Source organism: Capricornis sumatraensis, chromosome 2 (genome assembly GCF_032405125.1).
Source record: "Capricornis sumatraensis isolate serow.1 chromosome 2, serow.2, whole genome shotgun sequence".
Taxonomy (NCBI): domain Eukaryota; kingdom Metazoa; phylum Chordata; class Mammalia; order Artiodactyla; family Bovidae; genus Capricornis; species Capricornis sumatraensis.
The window spans coordinates 196,931,451-196,951,689 of record NC_091070.1 but is presented as its reverse complement, the minus strand read 5'-3'; the positions used below and the strand labels follow the sequence as shown (position 1 = coordinate 196,951,689).

The 20,239-nt window shown below is 38.0% G+C and overlaps 1 protein-coding gene and 1 non-coding gene across 2 annotated transcripts in view; one reads left to right on the top strand and one right to left on the bottom strand.

Annotated features, from left to right (window-relative positions):
- The window catches only part of AGBL4 (AGBL carboxypeptidase 4), a 1,470,506-nt gene that overhangs the window by 1,411,575 nt on the left and 38,692 nt on the right, over positions 1 to 20,239 (bottom strand). The window lies entirely within an intron of this gene.
- Positions 5,337 to 5,408, top strand: TRNAC-ACA (transfer RNA cysteine (anticodon ACA)). The gene has a single exon. It is a non-coding gene; the product is annotated as a tRNA-Cys (tRNA).

Below are 20,239 nucleotides of genomic sequence, written 5' to 3'. Positions count from 1 at the left end.
TTCCTCTGTTTCTTTGCATTGATCGCTGAGGAAGGCTTTCTTACCTCTTCTTGCTATTCTTTGGAACTCTGCATTCAGATGCTTATATCTGATAATGACCCTAAGAGAAAGCTTAAATCTATGGCCAGCCTCAGAGCAGGTATTTTTAATTGGCCCGGTGAGAGGATCCCATCTAGAATTATTATGAATTGATAGAACAGGACTGAACACTCATCTAAAATGAATTTCCTAGGGGGTATCCAATCAGAGCCCTAAAGAACAGAAATCCACCAAGGTAACCAAGAAGTAATAGGCACAGGTAATTGGCCACAATCCAACAATTGGATTGAGTTTTAAACCAGCATAGAATCATGTCCATGATAGAAAACATGTGATTAATAGGCATAGGTCTAAGGAATCAAGAAAACATTATAAATGATCATAAAAGTCAGATCAGCATCTTGGGCAAGCTGTCTACTTCTGATGTCATCTTCTTCTCATCCTAGTGCAGTGCAGTTTCCTGATAGAAAGGTCCTTCCATCCAGGTTGGAGACAGTTCCTTAAATTATGTCTTCTTCCAGTCTTGATTGAAGATCATGTGTGAGGCATCTGATCCAAATTTTTCTGCACTCCCCGAGGAGACACATGGGCACAAGGGGCTGCTGCTGGTACCAAAGCTCTGGTTCCTCTTGGAGTCCAGTTGAAAGAAGGAAGTCCACTCTGGGTCCCTTCTTGGTCACCATAAGTGTCAACTAAAAAAAGATGTACAACCTGAGAGCTGTAAGTTTTATTTCGGGCAAAAGGAGGACTGCAGCCTGGGAGGCAGCATCTCAGATGGCTCTGAGAGACTGCCCCTGGAATGAAAATGGAACCTTTCCAGTCCTGTGGCCACTGCTGAGTTTTCCAAATTTGCTGACATATTGAATGCAGCACTTTCATAGCATCATCATTCAGGATTTGAAATAGTTCAACTGGGATTCTATCACCTCCACTAACTTTGTTTGTAGTGATGCTTTCTAAGGCCCACTTGACTTCACATTCCAGGATTTCTGGCTCTAGGTGAGTGATCACACCATCATGATTATCTGGGTCATGAAGCTCTTTTTTGTACAGTTCTTCTGTGTATTCTTGCCACCTTTTCTTAATATCTTCTGCTTCTGTTAGGTCCATACCATTTCTGTCCTTTATCAAGCCCATCTTTGCATGAAATGTTCCCTTGGTTTAAAATATTAGTATTGAATTCTCTATATGTCTATCTCTCTATCTATGATCTACCTCAATTGTCTACATTTATATATTGCATTCCTAAGATTATTACAAAAGGCATCTACATAGGATGGGAAATTTTTAATGAAAAATTAAATTTGGCATGATTTTACTGAATCTGCAGTGAACTGTGGATCTGAAGAAATTGGAAGAAAGGAGCAAGAGATACAAAAAATGCATAGTGAAGAAATGATTATTTGTAGGAACATTGAAAAAAAAAGAATACAACAAAATTACTCAAAGAAGAAAATAATTTTAAGTTTATTATGGCATCAGAAGTTTTTAACTTATTTGTATTACTTGCAAAGAATATGTCTTATAAAGATATGTAGGACAGACTCTTTAAAACACATTTTGGGCATTTCCTTGAAATCCTAAAAAGGATATTAGATAGGAAAACTATGAAACATAAAAAAGTTTCATTGCTTTTAATTTAATGCTCCATAGCACCAGAAACATGAAGATCAGTTAAAGGAAGCTCAATGAGGAGAAACAGAAAGAAAAAAAGATACTGATGTATGATAAAATATTAATATATACATATGTATACTGAAACCCAGTGATTTTTTTAAAGACCATAATAACTAAATAGAAATAAATGGGGGGTACAAGCTTTAAAGAAAAAGTTTGGCAACAATGTAAGGGTATAACTTGGACAAATCCAATGATAAAAATGAGGCAACATTTAAGAGAACGTTAAATAGATTTCAAAAACCAATATTTATTTTCAAATGTGGAAATAAACTTTTGCTTCAGCTGATAAGTGGCAAGAGCAATACATATTACTGAGAACTGATTTTTTTTTAAGCCAAAGTATTAAGATGAGTCTTAGAACAGAAATCTGGTACTGATGATGCAGCATTCTATTTTCTTTTAATTTTGGTTCTCATAAGGCCAATATATCATCCTTTTTATGACCCTAATAGAATATCTCCAAAGAAATAAATTAACAAGTTTCCTCCTAGAAGGAAATAACATGTGTGATGATGGAGTTCATTCAGAAGAGAGTTCACACTTACTCCTACTATCCTCTCCAACATCCACCTCCTCATTGAATTCTTTTGACATTTTATTTTTAAATACATATGGTTTAAATTTCTAAGGGAAAATATACTGGAGTAGAAAAAAGAAAAAGCTTGATAAAAAATAAGAAAAGTAAATATATAAGAGACATTTTTCTTAAACATTTAAACCTGTACAGAAATCTATGTGATACACTGAGTACATTTGTTTTTTAATAAAATATTCCATATCTCAGAGATTCCAAAGATATCAAATGATGTGGTAGTTGCTATAGAAACTATTCTTTTTTAATGAAACACAGATTAAATAACTGCATAAAACAAATTCAAATTTGAAATGCAATTACTACTCTAAAGCATATTTACATATTTGATTTTATAATGGTTACAGAAAATAAGATAAAATATTAAGAATACCTTTTACATCTGCAAAACCAATGGCAGTTACTTAATTGCAATTCTGCCCCTAAATACAATAGTGTTGGGTATAATGAAATTCCGTTTTATAATAAAAACTCATACAAACTCTGTACCATTCTACTGCTACTTGGAAAAACTAATTTGCATGCAATGAAACATTTCTGAAATTTATCACTTTGCATACATGGTGTAAATTCAGAAAGAGTATAAAAGACTCCCCAAAGGCCTGTCAACATCAGATCAATACTAAGAAAATGACCAGCGAGTAACCACTGAAGTCCCACAGCAGATGACTTGACACAGCAGACAACAAACTTCTGCCTATTTAGTGCTTCCTCCTAGCCTTCAGAGTCAAAAGTCCAGATTCCTGATGATTGTACACTCCTGTCTTATCACTTACCAGTGAAATATCATGGACATTGGAATAAAGAAGATCAAGGTCTATCATTTACAAGCTATGATATTTTGAGCAAGACTTAATCTTCCTAAACCTGTTAAAAAATAAAAAAAAAAAACCTGCCTTACAAGATCACAGCAAGGATTAATATTTTGTGTATAATGCCCAGCATGGTTTCTGCACATATCTGGTGCTCACTGCCTGACAGTTGCTATTGTTGTTACTATTACTGGTAAGACTATCACTGTTACCACTACTACTGCCACAAGTCCCATAAACATACTATAACAACAAAGTAAAGCCATGGAAACCTTTTTGACTCTTGCTTCTTTTTTTAAACAGGTCTGTACAGTCTTCCCAATGGGTGCACTGAGAGACAGGGTAAGGGGTGCCAGCTGTTACTCTTTAATAGAATTAGCTATAGAGATCACATGCTTGGGCTCGTCTCAATCTCCTGCTTATCTTCTGTGGATACATTATTGGAGACAGGCTTCATTTGGGGAAGAGCTCCCCAAAATAGAGCAAGCCAACTAACAACTACAATGGCTCTTAATTTAATTATAATTTTTAGTTTCAATTAGAGCATTTTGTGCATTCATTAATTATTCAGACAGGCCTTCCCTGACCACCTATACCTTTCTTGTATGGAACATATGCATAGCACTTCTCTCCATGTATTTTGTATTGTAGGATTGGGTTGATTTCATTATTGGCCCTTATTAATGCTCTCTCTCTCTCTCTCACTCTCTTTATCCTTGCCTTTTGCCATGCATTCATACTCTCAGCAACGTGGCTTGTTTTAGAGATTTGATGTAAACAGAGGCTTGAAAAGACACTTCTGCATTTCTCCTTCCTCTTTTGCTCCTCTTCCTTTATCATGAAAAGAAGTCCCAGCTAGATGCTTGAAAATTAGAAACTACACAAAGCAGAGTCAAGTTGCCCCAGACATCTTTAAGTGTGATCAAGCAAGACTAGTCAAGACCAGTCCAAATAAGCAGGATCACCTGGTAAACCTGAAGACTGTGAAGAAAAATTAAGGCTGCTGTTTTAACTTACCAAGTTTTGGAGGTGGTTGTTTAGCACTAACAAACAATTGATACCCACATTAAAAAATTTTGTACCTGCTTTTTATCTGCCATTAATGCCAGAGACGCTGAGGCTGAATGGTTCTATGAAGACCTAAAAGACATTCTAGAAATAACACCAAAAAAAAAGATGTCCTTTTCATCACACGGACCAGAATGCAAAAGTAGAAAGGCAAGAGATACCTGGAGTAACAGGCAAGTTTGGCATTGGAGTATAAAATGAATCAGGGCAAAGGCTAAAAGAGTTTTGCCAAGAGAACACACAGATCAAAGCAAATACGTCTTCCAACAACATAAGAGACAACCCATACACATGGACATCACTAAATGGTCAATAATAAAATCACATATTGATTATATTCTTTGGAGCCAAAGATGGAGTAATGCTAGAAAAAAACAAGACCAGGAACTGACTGTGGATCACATCATGAGCTCCTTATTTCAAAATTCACAATTAAGATGAAGAAACTATAGAAAAACACTAAACCATTCAGGTATGACCAAAACAAATCCCCTATGATTAAACAGTGGAGGTGACAAATAGATTCAAGTGATTATACCTGTAGAGAGAGTGCCTGAACAACTATGGATGGAGTTTCAAAACACTGTACAGGAGGCAGGGAACAAAACCATCCCAAAGAAAAAGAAATTCAAGAAGGCAAAACAGCTGACAGAGGAGGCCTTACAAATAGCTAAGAGAAGAGAAGTGAAAGGTAGAGGAGAAAGGCAAAGATATACGCAACTGAATGCAGAGTTCCAGAAAATAGCAAGGAGAAATAAGGAAGTCTTTTTTTTTTTTATTACTTTACAATATTGTATTGGTTACAATGCAAAGATAAAGAGGAAAACAATAGAATAGGAAAGACTAGAGTTCTCTTCAAGAAAATTGGAGATACCAAGGGAACATTTCATGTAAAGATGGGCTCAATAAAGAACAGAAATGGCAAGGACCTAACAGAAACAGAAGAGATTAAGAAGAGGTGGCGAGAATACACAGAACTATACAAAAAAGGTCTTAATGACCTGAGTAACCAAGATGGCGTGGTCACTAACCTAGAGCCAAACATCCTGGAGTATGAAGTCAAGTGGGACTTAGGAAGTATTACTGTGAACAAAGCTAGTGGAGGTGATGGAATTCCAGATGATCTATTTCAAATACTAGGGACTTCCCTGGTGGCTCAGATGGTAAAGCACCCGCCTACAATGCAGGAGACCCAGGTTCAATCCCTGGGTTGGGAAGAACTCCTGGAGAAGGAAATGGCAACCCACTCCAGTACTCTTGCCTGGAGAATCCCATGGACGGAGGAGCCTGGTAGGCTACATCCATGGTGTCGCAAAGAGTTGGACACAACTGAGCGACTTCACTTTCTTTCACTTTATTTCAAATACTAAAAGATGATGCTGTTAAGGTGCTGCACTAAGTATGTAAACAAATATGGAAAACTCAGCTGTGGCCACAGGCCTGGAAAAGGTCAGTTTTCATTCCAATCCCAAAGAAGTGCAATGTAAATAAGGTTCAAACTACTGTACAGTTGCACTCATTTCACATGCGAGCAAAGAAATGCTCAAATCCTTCAAGCTAGGATTTAATAGTACATGAATTGAGAAATTCTAGATGTACAAGACGCATTTAGAAAAGGCAGAGGAACCAGAGATCAAATTGCCAACATCTGCTGGATCATAGAAAACAGCAAGGGAATTCCAGAGAATTATCTACTACTGCTCCATTGACAATGCTAAAGCCTTTGACTGTGTGAATCACAACAAATTGTGGGAAATTCTCAGAGAAATGGGAACACTAGACAACCTTACTGACCTCCCGAGAAACCTATTTGCAGGTCAAGAAGCAACAGCTAGAACCGGACAAGGAACAATGGACTAGTTCAAAACTGGAAAAGGAGTACATCAAGGCTGTATATTGTCACCTTACTTATAGAGTACATCATGTGAAATGCCAGGCTGGATGAATCACAAGCAGGAATCAAGAATGCCAGGAGAAATATCAACAACCCATTTATGCAGATGATACCAATCGAATGGCAGAAAGCGAAGCATAACTAAAAAGCCTGAGGATGAGGATGAAAGACTGGAAAAGCTAGCTTAAAACTCAGCATTCAAAAAACTAAGATCATGGTGTCCAGTCCCATCACTTCATGCAAATCAATGGGGAAACAATGGAAACAGTGACAGGCTTTATTTTCTTGGGCTCCAAAATCACTGCAGATGGTGACTGCTGCCATGAAATTAAAAGACACTTGCTCCTTGAAACAAAAGCTATGAGCAATCTAGACAGCATGTTAAAAAGCAGAGACATTAATTTGCCAACAAAGGTCTAATCAAAGCTATGGTTTTTCCAGTAGTCATGTACAGATGTGAGAATTGGATCAAAAAGAATGTATACCTGTGGCCAATTCATGTTGATGTATGGCAAAAACCAATACAATATTGTAAAATAATTATCCTCTAATTAAATAAATTTTTTAAAAAAGAGAAGCCTGAGAACCAAATAATTCATGCTTTCAAACTGTGGTGCTGGAGAAGACTCTTGAGAGTTCCTTAGACAACAAGATCAAACCAATCAATCCTGAAGGAAGTCAAACCTAAATGTTCACTGAAAGGACTGAAGCTGAAGCTTAAGCTCCAATATTTTGGCCCCCTGATTTGAAGACCCAACTCACTAGGAAAAACCCTGATGCTGGGAAAGATTGAAGGGAAGAGGAGAAGGGGACAAAAGAGAATGAAAGGGTTGGGTGGCATCACTGGACAAGAGTTTTAGCAAACTCCAGGAGAATGTGAAGGACAGGGAAGCCTGGCGTGTTGCAGTCCATGAGGTCACAAAGAGTCGGACATGACTTACCAACTGAACAACAACAACTTTATCTGCCAACCCCACTACAATGTGACTTCCCTGAGTGCAAGACCCATGTCTGTTATATTGAGCACTGTACATTGAGGCTAGCATGCTGCCTAGAAAATAAAAGATGCTCACATATTTGATAAATATTTCTTTAAAAAGAAAACATTATTACATGAAAGGTATCATGTCTTTTGAAGACATTATGTAATATGTGAACACAATATGACAAGCTACTTTTATTTATTTATTTGGCTGCCACGGGTCTTAGTTGTGGCACAAGGGATATTCAATTTCCGTTGTGGCATGTGGGATCTGTAGTTGCAGCAGGTGAACTCTTAGTTTGAGCTTGTGGGATCTAGTTCCCTGACCAGGGATTGAACCTATGCAGGGTCCCCAGCTTCTTGAACAAGGATTCTTCCCACTGGACCAGGGAAGTCCCACATCTTGCTTTTATGTACTGGTCTAATCTAGAAGTAATTGCTGATGTTGTTTATTCACTCAATCATGTACGACTCTTTTGTGACCCCATAGACTATAGACTGTCGGAAAAGGAAATGGCAACCCATTCCAGTATTTTTGCCTGGAGAATCCTGTGGACAGAGGAGCCTGGTGTGCTGCTGTCCATGGGGTCGCACAGAGTCAGACACAACTGAAGCGACTTATCATGCATGCATGCACTGGAGAAGGAAATGGCAACCCACTCCAGTATTCTTGCCTGGAGAATCCCAGGGACAGAGGAGCCTGGTGGGCTGCCATCTATGGGGTCACACAGAGTCGGACATGACTGAAGCAACTTAGCAGCAGCAGCAGCAGCAGACTGTAGACTGCAAGGTCCCTCTGTCCATGGGATTTTCCAACAAGATTACCAGAATGGGTTGCCATTTCCTAGTCTAGGGGATCTTCCCGACCCAGGGATTGAACCCACATCTCTGTATCTCCTGCACTGCAGGTGGATTCTTTACCACTGAGCCAGCGGGGAAGCCCACAGAAATAATTAGGGAGTTAAAATGTTTATCTATAAAATAACTACTTTAGACAGATATTTAGTATCCTAATAAAAACAGAAATAAAGTGTAAAAATCCAAGAAGGGAAACTATCTCTAATAGGAACAAGCAGTATGAGGCCCATTTTTCTCATCTTTGTAATTCAAGAAAACTGTCCTCATGGAAACCCTCAGCCATTTTCTGATTCGTTAAGAGAACAATATCTCATATGAAAGAGCTGTTTAAAAAATTCATAACAAAACATCTCCAGACTCACTTAAATTCAGGCTACAAAATGGCATCAGTATCACAAACCATTATAATAACTTCAGACAAGTCCTTATACTATATTTTTATTTTTATCATAAACACACACAGAGTTTTAAAATACTGATATACAGCTCTGCTCTTCTCCACCCCTGATCCCAGTCCTCTTCTAACCATTTCTGTCTTTATTTCTTCTAGACTATATCCACCATATCTCTAAATAGTATATATATATATATATCAATTTCTTGTCAATTCAGGACATAAATGGTGATTTCTGTAAAAGATTAGGCTTCAGCTCACATATACCTTTCACCAATAATTTTTTATAATTATAGGATAGCTTTATAACCTTAAATATTTTATAAACATGTATCTGTATTTTTTTTCTTAACACTAGTCTCTTTCTAAACTCTCTTCACTGTCGTATGAAGGTATTTTTGTCCATAGTCTTCTGTCGTTCTTTAATCCACTTCACCACATTCCTTCTTCCGTAAACTAAATCCTTACTGACAGTTTTATATTCTTCTTCTATATAATTTTCTATAAACATAATTACAGTTTCCATGCTCTGTCTAAAAATTGATTATTAATCAATCAACACCATTTGAAAGAGAAAAACATTTCACTACACGACTAGATGGTATATTATGATAGCATTTCTTTTTTTTATGGATCCAATGTCATAACTCATAGATCATTTGAAGAATATTCTTTGCATCATGGCAAAATGTACTCTCTTTTCTCATACTCTATCAACTTCTTTAAACTATACTATATTTTATTTCATATTTTAAAAATGTATTTGTGTTCTGTTTTCTTTTTTCCTATTGTTTTTATATAGCTTCCTATTTTTTCTTACTAACAAATGAATAGGTATCTTCAGCATCTACTGCATCGGAACACTTTTTTTCCTCTAGAGGTATTCTTCCAAGAATCATCTGTCTTTGCACGCTAATGTGGATTGCTGCATTTCCTAAGCATTCTGCCTAGCCATCAACTTAATGCTTTTCCTTCACTATCCACTGGGATTGGATCCACTTTTCTCTTCCTTCATATTCTCCTTAATTTTGCTCATGTATATCTCCAAGCTACTTGCTGAGACAGGAAGTCTCAGAGATACAAATTCCAATTTCCTACATGTCTAAACATGACCTTTTTATTTAACTGAAAAATTGGCTGGACATAGGATTCTAGGTTGACAATAATTTCTTTCAGAACATCCAAGGCATTATTCCACTTCTTTCTGGTCAAAGCATATGAACAGAATTTCATTTCAGGACTTCTCTGGTGGACAGTAAAATAGAATCAGCCTGTCAATTCAGGCGACACAGGTTCCATCCCTGGTCTGGAAAGATTCCACATGCTTCGGAGCAACTAGAGACTGTGGGCCACAACTACTGGGCCCTCACTCCAGAGCCCAAATGCTGCAACTACTGAGACCACGTATGGCATCTACTGAAGCCTATGAACCTAGAGCCAGTGCTCGACAACAAGAGAAGCCACCACAATGAGAAGCCAAAACACCACAACAAACAGTAGATCCCACTCACCACAACTGGAGAAAACCCTCACAAAGCCACGAAGAATCAGTTCAAACAATAAATAAATAAATATTTTTCTTTGAAATTAATTTCAGTGTTCCTTATGGTAGACAAAATTGGAAAACCTAAATGCTCATCAACAGAGGGAAATTAGGTAAGTTGTATATCTATACAGCAGAGTATTCAGTCATAAAACATCACAACAATGTGACAATATGAGAAGATATTCACAATAACTACATAAGTGTTTTCTTAAAACTGGTTACTAAAAACATATTTTAGCTCAAATATAAACAGAAATACACATTGTTTACACACATACAATCACACATGCCTGATATGTATGTGAAAAGAAATGGAAGCTATACACCAAAATATTAATGGTGGTTACACTAGAGAAAATATATTTATGGATTATTCTTTTTCATCCATTGTTGTTCAATCACCAAGTCCTGTCTGACTCTTTGCAATCCCATGGACTGCAGCATACCAGGCTTCCCTGTCCTTTACTAGCTCCAGAGTTTGCTCAAACTCATGTCCATTAAGTCAACGATGCCATCCAACCATCTCATTCTCTGTCATCCCCTTCCCGTCAATCTTTCCCAGCATCAGGGTCTTTTCCAGTTAGTCAGTTCTTCCAATCAGATGGCCAAAGTATTGGAGTTTCAGCTTCAGTAGTAGTCCTTCCAATGAATATTAAGGTTTGACTTCCTTCAGGATTGACTGTTCTGATCTCCCTGCTGTCCAAGAGACTCTCAAGAGTCTTCTCCAGAACCACAATTTGAAAGCATCAATTCTTCACCACTCAGCATTCTTTATGGTCCAGCTCACACATCCATACATGACTACTGGAAAAACCACAGCTTTGACTATATGCGCCTTTTTCAGCAAAGTGATGTCTCTGCCTTTTAACACACTATCTAGGTGTGTCATAGGCTTTCTTCTAAGGTGCAAGCATCTTTTAATTTCATGGCTACAGTCACTATCCACAGTGATTTTGGAGCCCAAGAAGATAAAGTGTATAACTGTTTCTATTGTTTCCCCATCTATTTGCCATGAAGTGATGGAACCAGATGCCATTATCTTAGTTTTTTGAATGTTGAGTTTTAAGCCAGCTTTTTCACTCTCCTCTTTCACTCGCCTCAAGAGGCTCTTGTGTTGCTCTTCACTTTCTGCCATTAGAGTGGTATCATAAATATCTGAGGTTGTTGATATTTCTCCCAGCAATCTTGATGCTAGCTTGTGCTTCTTCCAGTCTGGCATTTTGCATGATGTACTCTGCATAGAATTAAACAGAGTGACAATATACAACCTTTCCAAATTTTGAACCATGCCATTGTTCCATGTCCGGTTCTAACTGTTGTGTCTGGATCTGTATACAGGTTTCTCAGGAGACAGGTAAGATGGTCTGATATTCCCATCTCTTTAAGAATTTTCCACAGTTTGTTGTGATCCACACAGTCAAAGGCTTTAGCACTGTCAATGAAGCAGATGTTTCTCTAGAACTCTCTTGCTTTTCCTATGATGAGCGGATGTTGACAATTTGATCTCTGGCTCCTCTGCCTTTTCTAAATCCAGCTTGTACATCTGGAAGTTCTCAGTATACTTACTACTAAAACCTAGCTTGAAGGATTTTGAGCATTACTTTGCTAGCATGTGAAATGATAACAGTTGTGTGGTGTTTGAACATTCCTCTGCATTGCATTTCTGTGGGATTGGAATAAAAACTGACCTTTTCCAGTCCTGTGCCCACGGCTGTTTTCCAAATTTGTTGACATACTTAATGCAGCACCTTAACAGCATCATCTTTTAGTATTTGAAACAGATCATCTGGCATTCCATCACCTCCACTAGCTTTGTTCACAGATAGCTTCCTAAGTCCCACTTGACTTCACACTCCAGGATGTCTGGCTCCAGGTCAGTGACACTGTCATTGTTACCCAGGTCATTAAGACCTTTTTTGTATAGTTCTTCTGTGTATTCTTGCCACCTCTTCTTAATCTCTTCTGTTTCTCTTAGATCCTTGCTTGCTTGCTGTTTCTGTCCTTTATTGTGTCCGTCTTTGTATGAAATGTTCCTTGGTGTCTCCAATTTTCTTGAAGAGATCTCTAGTCTTTCCCATTCTATTGTTTTCCTCTGTATCTTTACATTGCTCACTTAAGAAGGCTTTCTTATCTCTCCTTGCTATTCTCCAGAACTCTGCATTCAGTTGGGTATATCTTTCCCTTTCTCCTTTACCTTTCACTTCCCTTCTTCCTCAGCTATTTGTAAGGCCTCCTCAGACAACCACTTTGCCTTCTTGCATTTCTTTTTCTTTGGGATAGTTTTGGTCACCGCCTCCTGTACAATGTTACAAACCACCATCCATAGTTCTTGAGACACTCTATCAGATCTAATCCCTTGAATCTATTCATTACCTCTGCTGTATAATCATAAGGGATTTGATTTAGATCTTACTGGAATGGCCTAATGGTTTTCCCTACTTTCTTCAACTTAAGATTGAATTTTGCAATAAGGAGCTCATGATCTGAGACACAGTCAGGTACGTGTCTTGTTTCGGCTGACTAAATGTATGTGAACTATAAAAAGCAGAAAAAAATAGCACACAATAGAGGCTTTTTTATTTTTGGTAAAAATACATAATATTTGCCATGTTAACCTGTTTTAAGTGAACACTTCAGTCGTGCTAAGTATATTCACAGAACTGTGAAAGATCTCAAGAACTTTTTCATTGTGCATAAATGAAAGTTTATCTATGCCCAGTGAACAACTACTCTCCTTTTTCTCCATTACATGGCCTCTGGTAGCCACCATTTTATTTTCTGTTTCCATGAATTTGAGTACTTTGAATACCTTATATAAGTGGAATCATATAGGAATTGCCTTTTTGTAACTGGCTTACTTCACTTAGGGTAATGTCTTCATGGTTCATCCATGCTGTGGCACATATTTAGATTTCCTTCAAGACTTAATGCTATTCTGTTGTGTATATGTACCCCATTTTGTTTAGCCATTCATGGGCATTTGGATTGATTCCACCTGTTGGCTACTGTGAACAATGGTGCTATGAAGATGGGTGTGCAAAAATCTCTTCAACAGTCTCCTTTTAATTCTTTTGGATGAATAAAGAGAAGCTTTTTAAACTGTTCTCTTAACTAACCTACCAGACAAATTGACATTCTTCATATCCTCTGTAAGACATTCTATCCTATTCTATTGCAGATTAGCTGCTCAAGGCTAAGAGGCTAATCTCTTTGGTTTCTATCATTCAAGTTATATTGTTTGTAAGAAGTCTGTTTTATCCAATAATAAGACCATTTATGTCAGTTGCACTTGTTATTGTACTTTAATTAAATATTTGTTGTTGTTCAATCACCCAGTCATGTCCGAGGAGAAGGCAATGGTACCCCACTCCAGTACTCTTGCCTGGAGAATCCCAGGGACAGAGGAGCCTAGTGGGCTGCCGTCTACACGGTCGCACAAAGTTGGACACAACTGAAGCGACTTAGCAGCAGCAGCAGTCATGACCGAATCTTTAAGACCCCATGAACTGCAGCATGCCAGGTCTCTCTGTCCCTCACCATCTCCTGAAGCTTGCCCAAGTTCATTACATAGTCTATATTAGTTAAATACTAAATAATATGTATTCATATTTATTTAATATATTGAATATTTATTTAATATAAATGTGTATTTATATTAAATATTTGTTGTTTGATTAAACATTATTTATTACACTTTAATTAAATATTCCACAGAGTGCTGAATTATAAAAGTGAAAAGTGAGAGTGAAGTGAAAATGCTAGCTGCTCACTCATGTCCAACTCTTTGCAACCCCATTGATTATAGGCCCCCAGGCTCCCCTGTCCATCGAATTCTCCAGGCAGTAATACTGGAGTGGGTTGCTATCCCCTTCTACAGTGGATCTTCCCAGCCTGGTAAGATTCTTTACCATCTGAGCCACAAGGCAAGCCCATAAATGTGAAAGGAAGATATTTATATAAAATATAGTTGAATGTTTGTGGAAACTTTAAGAAGGTGAAGACAAGTACTTAAAAAACTATTGTTGAATTAAGTACAAAATATACAACCATAAAATACTTAAAATCATAAAAATCTAGAAGGATTCTTTACACAGCTTATAAGGGTCTTTAAATTCTCACTCAACTTTGAAGACAGCAAACTTGGAAAATGCAGACAATATATTATCCAAATATGCATTCTTTTCTTCTGGCTTCAGAAAAGCATTCTTTTTTTATTTTATACAATTTTAAAACTTGACACCCCATTTACAATTATTATGAAATATCAACCATATTTTTTGTGCTGTACAAAATATCCTTGTTGCCTCTCTTAGTTAGTCAGTTCGTTCAGTCACTCATTCGTGTCTGACTCTTTGCAACCCCACAGACTGCAACACACCAGGCTTCCTTGTCCATCACCAACTCCCGGGTTCTCCTCAAACACATGTTCATCAACTAAGATGGATGGACTGCCATCCAAGCATCTCATCCTCTGTCATCCCCTTCTCCTCCTGCCTTCAATCTTTCCCAGCATCAGTGTCTTTTCCAGTGAGTCAGTTCTTCACATCAGGTGGCCAAAGAATTGGAGCTTCAGCTTCAGCATCAGTCCTTCCAAAGAATATTCAGGACTGATCTCCTTTAGGATTGACTGGTTGGATCTCCTTGCAGTCCAGGGGATTCTCAAGAAGCTGCTCCAACACCACAGTTCAAAAGCATCAATTCTTTGGCGCTCAGCTTTCTTTATGGTCTAACTCTCACATCCCTACATGACTACTGGAAAAACCATAGCTTTGCCTATATGGACATTTGTCGGCAGAGTAATGTCTCTGCTTTTTAATATGCTGTCTAGGTTGGTCATAGCTTTTCTCCCAAGGAGCAAGCATCTTTTAATTTCATGTTGGCAGTCACCATCTGGAGTAATTTTGGAGCCCAAGAAAATAAAATCCGTCGCTGTTTCCACTGTTTTCCCCATGTATTTTCCGTGAAGTGATGGGACCAGATGCCATGATCTTCATTACATGTTCTTCAAGTAGCCTATCTTACACCCTATAGTTTGCACCTCCCATTTCCCCAGTCCTATATTGCTTATACTGGCTCCTTTCCCCACTTGCTACTACCATTAGTTCTCTCTACCTGTGTCACATTCACTAGTTTGTTGTAGTGTTTAGATTCCACATATAAGTGATATAATACAGTATTTGTCTGGCTTTGACACATGTCACTTAGCATAATGCCCTCCAAGTCAATCCAAGGGGCAAAACTTCATCATTTTTATGAATGAGTAGTATTCCATTTTATATATATGCCATTCATTTATTCATTAATCTGTTGATGCATACTTAGGTTACTTGAATATCTTGACAATTGTAAAGAATGCTGCTATGAACATTGGGGTGCATGAACCCTTTAAAATTAGTGCTTTTGTTTCCCAATATATATCAAGAAATGGAATTCCTGGGTCATATAGTAGTTCTAGTTTTAGTTTTTTGAGAAACTTTCAAGCTGTTTTCCACAGTGGCTAAACCAATTTAAACTCTAATCAACAGTTTTTGAGGGATCCCTTTTTTCCAAATCCTTGACAACATTTTTTTTGTATGTGTTCTTTTTGATAGCTGTTCTGACAGGTGTGAGGTGATAATTCTTCGTGGTTTTGATTTGCACTTCTCTGATGATTAGCAATGTTGAGCAGCTTTTTATGTGTTTGTTGGTCATCTGCATTTCCTCTTTGGAAAAATACATATTAAGTTCTTCTACCCATTTTTTAAATTGGGATTTTTCTTTTTTGAATTGTATCATATATGCTGAATTCAGTTCAGTTCAGTTGCTCAGTCATCTCTGACTCTTTGTGACCCTATGGACTGCAGCACACCAGGCTTCCCTTTCCTTCACCATCTCCTGGAGTTTGCTCAAACTCATGTCCATTGATTGAGTCGGTGATATCATCCAATCACTTCATCCTCTGTCAGCCCTTTCTCCTCCTGCCTCAATCTTCCCCAGCATGAGGGTCTTTTCAAATGAATCAGTTCTTCACATCAGGTGACCAAAGTATTGGAGCTTCGGCTTCAGCATCAGTCCTTCCAATGAATATTCAGGACTGATTTCCTTTAGGATGGAATTGATGCTTTTGAACACCACAGTTCAAAACCATCAATTCTTCGGCGCTCAGCTTTCTTTATGGTCCAACTTTCACATGACTACTAGAAAAACCATAGCTTTGCCTATAGGTACCTTTGTCAGCAGAGAAATGTCTCTGATTTTTAATATGTTGTCTAGGTTGGTCATAGCTTTTCTTCCAAGGAGCAAGCGCCTTTTAATTTCATGGCTGCAGTCACCACTGCAGTGATTTTGGAGCCCAAGAAAATAAAGTCTCTCGCTCTTTCCACTGTAGCCCCTTTGATTTGCCATGAAGTGATGGGACCAGATGCCATGATCTTAGTCTTTTGAATGTTGAGTTTCAAGCCAGCTTTTTCACTCTCCTCTTTCACTTTCATTAAGAAGGGGGTTCAGGATGGGGAACACATGTACACCCATGGCAGATTCATGTCAATGTATGGCAAAAACCACTACAATATTGTAAAGTAATTAGCCTCCAAAAAATAAATTAATTTTTCTTTTTAAAAAAAGAGGCTCTTCAGTCCCTTTTCACTTTCCACCATAATGGTGGTGTCATCTGCGTATCTGAGATTATTGATATTTCTTCCAGAAATCTTGATTCTGGCTTGTGCTTCATCCAATCTGGCATTTCACATGATGTACGAGTCTTTCCTGGTGGCTCAGATGGTAAAGCGTCTGCCTGCAATGCGGGAGACCTGGGTTTGATCCCTGGGTTGGGAAGATCTCCTGGAGAAGGAAATGGCAACCCACTCCAGTACTCTTGCCTGGAAAATCCCACGGATGGAGGAGCTTGGTAGGCTACAGTCCATGGGGTCACAAAGAGTCGGACACGACTGAGTGACTTCACTTTCACTCTGCATATAGGTTAAATAAGCAGAGTGACAATATACAGCTTTGGCATACTCCTTTCTCAATTTGGAACCAGTCCATTGTTTCATGTCCAGTTCTAACTATTGCTTCTTGACCTGCATACAGGTTTCTCAGGTGGCAGTTCAGGAGGTCTAGTATTCCCATCTCTTTAAGAATTTTCCACAGTTTTTTGGAATTTGTTGGATATTGATCCATTAATATTCACATCATTTGCAAATATTTTCTTCATTCAGGAGGTTTTCTTTTCATTTGGCTGAAGGAGTTTCCTTTACTGTACAAATAGATTTTAATTAAGTCTCATTTGTTTATTTTTGCTATTATTTCCATTACTCTAGTAGACCGATCCAAAAATATTGCTGTGATTGATGTCAAAGAGTTTTCTATGTTTTCCTCTTGGTTTTTTATAGTATCTATCTTACATGTAGGCCTTTAATCCATTTTGAGGTCCTTTTTGCATATGATGTTAGAGAATTTTAAAAACCTTGCATTTGTACTCTCCTATCCCCCATGATTACTGTTTTTCATATCATATTTTACATCTCACATCACTGCTTATTTTGGATAGAGATGATTTTGCTACTTTTGTCTTTTAACCTCCCTACTAGTTTATGTGTGGATGATTTCCTACATTTAGTGCATATTTGCCGTTACTGGCAAGCTTTTTCATTTTGTAATTTTCTTGTTTCTAGTTGTAGCCTTTTTTCACTGAGAAAAGTCCCTTTAACAGTTGTTATAAGGTTAGTTTGGTGGTGTTGAACTCTTTGATCTTTTGTTTGGCTATAAAGCTTTTGATTTCTTCATCAAATTTAAATAAAAGCCTAGAAGGGTAGAGTATTCTTGGTTGTAGTTTTTTCTCTTTCATCACTTCAAATACATCATTCTACTCCCTTCTAGCCTGCAAAGCTTCTGCTTAAAAAATCAGCTGATACCCTTATGGGAGTTTCCTTACACATTATTTATTGCTCTTCCCTTGGTGCTTTTAATATTTTCTCTTTATCTTTAATTTTTGTCACTTTAATTACAATGTGTCTTAGTGTGTTCCTCTTTGACTTATGGTATGCTCTGTGCTTCTTGGACTCAGAATAGTGTTTCCTTTTCCAGGTTAGGGAAATTTTCAGCTATTATGTTTTCAAATATTGATATTGTCCAAGAGGTCTCTTAAACTGTCATTTCTTTTCATTCGTTTTTTTCTGCTCAGTGGCAGTGATTTCCACTAGTCTGTCTTCCAGCTCACTGGTTCATTCTTCTGTATCATTTAGCCTACTGCTGATTCTTTCTGGTATATTCTTTTCATTTTAGTTATTGTATTCTTCATCTCTGTTTGGTTGTCCTTTATATTTTCTCTTTGTTAAAACTTCTAAATTATCACTCTATTCATCTATTCTTTTCCTGAGTTCTTTGATCTTCTTTATGGTCATTACTCAGAATTATTTCTCAGGTAGACTGCCTATCTCCACTTCACTTAGTTATTCTTCTGGAGTTTTACCTTGTCCCTTTGTCTGGAAAAGGTTTCTCTGTCATCTCATTTTGTCTAAGCTGCTATTTATATTTTTAGGTATGTAATAGGTTAGTTACGTTGGAAGAACAGTTATGTTACCTTGTTATGTTATTTATGTTATATTACCTAATTATGTTATTTAGCTATGTTATCTAGTAACTTTGGAAGAAAAGCTATGCCAAACCTAGACAGCATATTAAAAAGCAGAGACATCATTTTGCCGACAAAAGTCCATATAGTCAAGGTTATGGTTTTTCCAGTAGTCATGTATGGATGTGAGAACTGGAGCATAAAGAAGACTGAGCACTGAAAAATTGATACTTTCAAACTGTCATGCTGGAGAAGACTCTTGAAAGTCCCTTGGACAGCAAGGAGATCCAACCAGTCAATTCTAAAGGAAATCAACCCTGAATATTCATTGGAAGGACCAATGATGAAGCTGAAGCTCCAATACTTTGGCCACTGGATGTGAAGAAATGACTCACTGGAAAAGACCCTGATGCTGGGAAAGACTGTAGGCAGGAGGAGAAGGGGAAGACAGAGGATGAGATGGTTGGATTGCATCATTGACTCTGCGTGCACACAAGACGGAAGGATTCACTGAAAAGCTGATGATCAGAAATCTCTTCAAGAAAATTAGAGATACCAAGGGAACATTTCATGCAAAGATGGACACAATAAAGGACAGAAATGGTATGGACCTAACAGAAGCAGAGGACATTAAGAAGAGATGGCAAGAATACACAGAAGAACTATACAAAAAAGATCTTCATAACCCAGATAATCACAATGGTGTGATCACTCACCTAGAGCCAGACATCCTGGAACGTGAAGTCAAGTGGGCCTTAGGACATCACTACGAACAAAGCTAGTGGAGAAGACAGCAGTGAAGAAGGATTCACTGAAAAGCTGATGTCTGTGTCTCCTTTGTTACCCTGCCTATAGGATCATCAGTACCATCTTTCTAAGTTCGATGCATGAAACAGGGCACTCAAAGCCAGTGCTCTGGAACAACCCAATGGGATGGGGTGAGGAGGGACGTAGGAGGAGAATTCAGAATGGGGGGAAACATGTATACCTGTGGCTGACTCATGCTGATGTATGACAAAACCCATCATAATATTGTAAAGTAATTATCCTCCCTTAAATACTTTTTTTAAAAGAAAAAAGCTGACATCTAAGTACAGACTTGATGACAGGGAGACAACTATGCAGGTATGTAATATCTTTTAAATTTTGTCCTACTATTTCTCTCTCAGGGTATTCTGGATACTGTAACAAATCACTGAGACCTGAAAAAGAATTTTTTTCAACTCTTTTTATTTGTACATAACATACATGCAGTTCAGTTCAGTTCAGTCGCTCAGTTGTGTCCGACTCTCTGCAACCCCATGAATCGCAGCACGCCAGGCCTCCCTGTCCATCACCAACTCCCGGAGTTCACTCAGACTCATGTCCATCGAGTCAGCAATGCCATCCAGCCATCTCATCCTCTGTCGTCCCCTTCTCCTCCTGCCCCCAATCCCTCCCAGCTTCAGAGTCTTTTCCAATGAGTCAACTCTTCGCATGAGGTGGCCAAAGTACTGGAGTTTCAGCTTTAGCATCATTCCTTCCAAAGAAATCCCAGGGTTGATCTCCTTCAGAATGGATTGGTCGGATCTCCTTGAGGTCCAAGGGACTCTCAAGAGTCTTCTCCAACACCACAGTTCAAACACATCAATTCTTTGGCGCTCAGCCTTCTTCACAGTCCAACTCTCACATCCATACATGACCACTGGGAAAACCATAGCCTTGACTAGATGGACCTTTGTTGGCAAAGTAATGTCTCTGCTTTTGAATATGCTAGCTAGGTTGGTCATAACTTTTCTTCCAAGGAATAAGCCTCTTTTAATTTCATGGCTGCAGTCACCATC